The sequence below is a fragment of the Vigna unguiculata genome, chromosome 10 (assembly GCF_037176805.1).
Source record: "Vigna unguiculata cultivar grain cowpea cultivar isolate G323 ecotype 2 chromosome 10, ASM3717680v1, whole genome shotgun sequence".
In the NCBI taxonomy this organism is placed as follows: domain Eukaryota; kingdom Viridiplantae; phylum Streptophyta; class Magnoliopsida; order Fabales; family Fabaceae; genus Vigna; species Vigna unguiculata.
Genome location: NC_140801.1, coordinates 35,611,992 through 35,618,061, shown reverse-complemented (window position 1 = coordinate 35,618,061; position 6,070 = coordinate 35,611,992). Strand labels below are relative to the sequence as shown.

Here is a 6,070-nt window from a genome sequence, read left to right as displayed (position 1 = left end):
AATTTTTGAATACGTAGCACCTCAAAGCAAAATTAATAATTTCTTTTCCGACTACATTTATGCTCACCACCGAAGAGAATGTAGAGCTACTTCCTTTGAATGCAAGAGTGTTCCCACGAATATATTTTCTACACAAAGTTTTCTTTAATTAATTGAGAAGTGTCGTTTTATTTAGAAATTTAGGTCATCATCCATTCACTTGAAAAATACGAGAATCAATCAATTATGTTTAGAATCAGAATAATTGGACTTGGTCAGTTACCATTTTCTCTGGTCTTTTACCTAATAGTCTAGTCAATAAACATTTTGTGTGATTAAAGGAAGCACTACTTTAGAAAAAGTGTATATAACTTTTCGGAAGTCTTGGCTTTCATCTGAGAGAAAACCTAACAATACTTTTGAGATCAAGATTGATGGTGAAAAGTTTTAGAAAATAAATGATGGTGAAAATTTATTGCATATTTCAAAACCTTGGTACCACTGCTTCTTTTCACCATTGGATCAAGAAGCATATATAGACCACTTTAAATTTAATATTAACCAAAAAAAAAAATATAGCACCACGGATAAATAGATTTTGTGCATATTTTGAAATAATCGCTTAAATTTATTGCATATTTGAAATCCACAAAAAGGGATTCAGCTGATGAAGTTTCCGCAACTTTATAATATATGACATTTCTTTAAAAAAAAAAAATCTGTCGAAGTGTAAATTTATTTTGTAATATATTTTTCTACAATTTTCATTAGTTTTAATACTGTTTAGTAATGTTCACCAATTGTTTTTTCGATAATAGTACTTTTAAATAATTTTTGAAACATAGTATATATCTATGTACTATTTTTTGACATTTTAGATTGGTTTTCAGCATAGGTTTAGAAGCACTTTGAAAACTTATAAAGATGCCGAATGAATTGCTAACGGAGGCAGGAGATTGAATTTGCATAAAGATTTTGAATGATAAAATAAAAGTAAAATCTTAATCATTATACAAACGCTGATATGTTATTAGGTAAAAAGCAGATTACTTTTCATTTGAACAATAGGATTGTCTAAGCAATAAAGGTTACTATACCATGGGAAAATAATTTTTTAGGTATGAGCTGTCACAATAAGCCGCCCAGTCCGACCCGACCCACCACGGGTTGGCCACATAATGGACCAACCCAACCCGACTCACTTATTAGTGAGCCGAAAAACTTTGAACCTGGCTCAGTCCACTATAGATTGACTCACTAGCCCACTTAATTGAAATAAAATATAAATTTTTTTCTTAAGTCATAAATTATATAATTCGGATGAAAATTTAAAAAAACTTCAATATAATCTAAATACAATCCAAATTGATGTTAAACTCCAATACAAACCAAAATTAAAAAAAGTACAAATTACTATCTAAGATCAAATCATTCTTGTCACTTGTCCAACTATAATATTAGAGTCTTGAATGGATAAATCCACAATATTTTCATCTCTTGAAGCATCTTCTTTATCCCCATCTATAATAAAAAATATTTTAACTAACAATATTCAAAGACTAAGTAATAAATAATTAAATTAATTTCACAATAATAACAATTACCTGTTAGTTCAAAACCATGCAACTAATTTTGAGTTAAAATGAGTGTCTCAACATTCTCTAGAAGAATGGAAGAATGATATTTGGTTAGCACACGAAAACCAAGACTAAAGGCGGGCTCACTAGCAACGGTAAACAATAGTGATTGGAATGCTAAACACGTCACAAGCCATCTTAGACAAGTTTGGATAACAATCTTGACGATCCCTCTAATAGCTCAATACAGCCAACTTATCAAAAAAATTTGGATCAAGATTCCCTTCATCTAAATAAAGATCCAATTCAAACTTTCTTGTGTCATTAACATGTTGGCTCAAATAATTAACATATTCCTACAACAATATGAGAAAAAAATTAATGTCATTCTTAAGTAAGTAACAAAACAAAGGAAGTTATTTTGAGAATTAAAAACTTACATCAAATGCATCCATCACTGGCTCATCATTCGTAAAAGAAGCAAGTTATATTGAAGGGGCAACTTGAGAACTTGAATTGTTTGACTCATTTGGATTTAATTTCACATATTCTTTAAACAACTTATACATGTTATCCTTTAAAATATTAATCTTTACTTCACAAGTAGAATGATTAATCTTTGAATAACAAAATCGAATTGCTTCAAACTTCATCCATGGATCAAGAATAGCCCCAATAGTAAGAATGTCACAATAGTGATCCCAATACTTACTAAACTTGTTCATCATACTCAATGACATATCTTTAATTGTTGGATAATCACTTTTTGCATTTCCCACAACAAACATTCAATTTTCCAAACTTGCATGAAGTAATGATTAAAAGTTGGATAAGAAGAACCTAAATCAAATTAGTCATTACATAAAATGACTTCAAGAACTGGCACATTTTTTCAGACCTTTTCCACTCATCATTTGATGGTCAATGAACTTAATTTTTATCATGGATAGCCAAGCATCCAAAGGCACGTCAATATCTAATTGCACTCTCAAGCATAAGATAGGTAGAATTCCATCTAGTAGCAACATCCATTCTCAAACCTACTTTGGTATCAATACACCTTACTTGAATAACACATTCTTTAAATGCAATTTTCTTGCCTCTGATCCTCTCACATACTTGATACTTTCTCTAATCATATGCAAAGCATCATAAGCCACTTTTAAACCCTCTTGAACAATAATATTCAATACATGTGCACTACACCTTACATGAAAGTAATCACCATTACATATCAAACTATTTTGTAACTTCAATTACTTACAAACTTTTTTTGGCAACACCTCATTGGCACTAGCTATGAGGCCTACTTTTTGTTTTTGAGTTAATGGGCCCAGCCTTGGTGAGTTAGGGCCCACAACCAGCCTTGTGTACCCTAGAACTTGTTCAGTTGCCATTCACTTCTCATTCTGCTTCCCATTCCAAAGACAACTCCCTTACTTACTCTTTCTTTCTCTTTCTCTCTCTCTCTCTCTTTCTCTCTCTCTCTCTCTCTCTCTCTCCAACAAAGGCTCTACTAGGGCTTGAGCAAGTTTCTCCCCAAAGCTAGTAGAACGTCCTTCCTTCATGTAAGTTAAGCTCAACCTTTACTTTTCTCTTCTTCCCACTCAGTTTCCTTGGTTCAGCTTGGGGTTTGCCTTTAAAGACTTATTCTCGCCCTAATGTTCGTACTTTACAACTCATTAGTTCATCTCGAAGCTGTGGTGCTCTTCTTTGGGTGTCTGTGCTGGTTGGCTAGCATTTGTCATGGTAAGGGAAGCTAGGGTTTTGCACATTTTAAGTTATTTTGCTTGTTTTTGGTCTGTTTCACGTCCTTGATGCTTGAATTATGTTGTTAATTGCGTGAAATTATTTTGTTTGTGTTTCTGGTGTTGATTTGGATTGTTTCTTTTCCTTACATGTGTGAACAATGGTGAAACTTGGTATTCTCGCCCAAGCAAGCAAGTCTCGCCCAAGGGAGAGTAGCAGAAGTTCACTTATAGTTTTTGCTCGCGTTGTCGCTTAGGCGATGAGCTTCTGTTTTGAGCGAGGAGTAATCTCGCTCAGGTGAGAAGGTCTCGCTATTTGAGCTCTCGCTTAGGCGAAAATGCATAGCTTAAGCGAGAACACTCAATCGCTTGAGCGAGGGCTTCTAGCTCGATCGCGATAGGTGCAGGGATGCGTTTTATAAATTGTTCTCTATTATTGTTGGTTGTTTAACTCATTAATGGCATGATAAATAATTTTGAGCATGTATGTTTTATGTGATGTAATGAGACTGAAATTAATGTGTTGGTATGAAATGAGACATGACTTAGTTGGTTGGCTATGCATTGGGATGAGATTTTAATGCTTGAGATAGCATGTGGAATGATGTTAGTAAAAGAGTTTCATGGGAAACTCTTGGTGATGGTGTGGTTAGTGTATACGTTGATATAGGAGATGTCTAGATAAAGGAATGTATTCTAAACTCTGATAATCATTCGCACTTATATAGAGTAGAATGATTTATGTGGTGAGAGTAGGAAGAGATCCTAGTCTTTGGAGATATTTGAGCCTAAGACAGAATGGGATTAACCTTGGGAGGTGGTTGGGTGATAACCCTTTGCGTCTAGACTATACAGAGTTTAGAAACCAGCACAGGTGCATACTTCCTTTAAAATTCTATATCAAGCATATAATCCAGATAATTGAGACAAAAGGTTTTGCATTTGTTTGCTATCACATGGTTTGGGTGCCTACTGCTTTGTCTGTTTATAACCTGATTTAACATTAGATGCTCAATAACATGATTAAAAATATTTTTACTCTAGCTTACCCTTTCTTGTTGTGTATGTTTCTTGTTTTGTTTTCCTTTTTGCAATAATCACCAAATTATTGGTGTAAGCAGATGTGGCAACCCCTGATGGTCATCAGGATGATGGGAATGCTGCAGTGTAACATGCATGGGTTGGGTCTTGCTCTGTGGAGCATCTTTTGGGGCACTAATTCCATTGTAATTTATGTGCTCTTTGAGCAAGCTTTTTGGATAACTATCCAACTTTTATGTTCTGTTATTGGCATGTCTGTTTTGTGCCTTAACTTTTCCTTCCAGTATATTATGGATAACTGTAATAGTTAGTACCTATATACTTCATGTCGTGAGCTCTATTTATATTATAGTTATGTGATGTTTTTATTTAGTAGAATTATTCTATTAAAATGGGATGTCACACTAGCATTGTCTAATGTGATAGAAAAAAATTTCCTATCTATTCCCTAATCAAGCAATAAAGCAATAATATTTTGTGCTAAATCATGATCGGTATGTGGAGGTTCCATTTTAGAAAAGGCAATAATGTTACTATTTAACTTCCAACTAGCATCAACAAAATGAGCAATCAAACAAATAAATACTTCTTGATTTATAGAAGTCCAACAATTAGATGTCAAACAAATTCGGTTATGAGATTTACGCATTGCAAGTTTCACCCTTTCCTTGTGTTCATGAAATTTCTTTGAAATATTAGACACAATTGATTTGTACTTGGAACTCTTACTTTAGGATTTAGATATACAAGTAATTCTTTAACCTATTTATATTCAACAAAATTATATGGAAGCCCATGTTGAATAATAGCCATTAAAATAAGGTCATTTACAACTTTTTGGTCAATTTCCCTAGACCTTAATTTCCTAGCATGATCAATTATCATGTTTCCCACATCATTATCTTTTAATTTCTTTAGGACCGTACACTTTGACAAATGACGCAACATTGATGAGGTCCCTACTTTTGTACCACAAGAAACATACTTTACACCACATGCATTACATTTTACCTTTTCTTTACCATGTTTTATTTAGAAGTAGTTCCCCTAAGTCTCTTACTTTCTCTATCAAAATCCATACCCTCATTCTCATTCTCTTCTATGAATGGTGGCAAAAAGTCATTCAAGTTATCATTAACACATTGGTCATCTACTATTTCAGAATTCATTTTGTTCTGTAATAATTGCACAATATAACATCATTAATCATTCGTTCAAGACTAAAAGAATGGACTAATATTTTATGAAGTATGAACTAATATTTAACAAAGCAAAAACTCATTATGACAAAAATGAATACGAAATAAAGTGCCTGTAGGGGAATACAACAATAAAATAGTAAATAACTTTAAAATTATAAACTTAATTATTTTAAACTTTAATAACTTAATTCTTTTAAAGCCATGCATGAAGTTCAAGGATTTAAGCATTATAGTCTCTTTTCTATGTAATAAAATAACCAACCAATGAATATAAATTAACAAAGTTCACGTTTTCTTCATTTCACCAAATGAACTTCGTTCATGCACTTTGCCCATGTACTTCACCTTCACGACTACTTCTTAACTTTACAATATTATAATATTTTACTTAACTTTACAATATTATAATATTTTACTTAACTTTACAATATTATAATATTTTACTTAACTTTATAATATTATTATTTATGCTTTTTAATATTCGAAGACTAAAGAAGTACTTTGCCTGCACTTCACGTAGGTA

General features: G+C 32.5%; 1 pseudogene; it reads right to left on the bottom strand.

Moving 5' to 3' along the window:
- Window positions 1-1,451: 1,451 nt before the first annotated feature.
- Window positions 1,452-4,543, bottom strand: LOC146882454 (zinc finger BED domain-containing protein RICESLEEPER 2-like; annotated as a pseudogene).
- Between the last annotated feature and the right edge of the window lie 1,527 nt (window positions 4,544-6,070).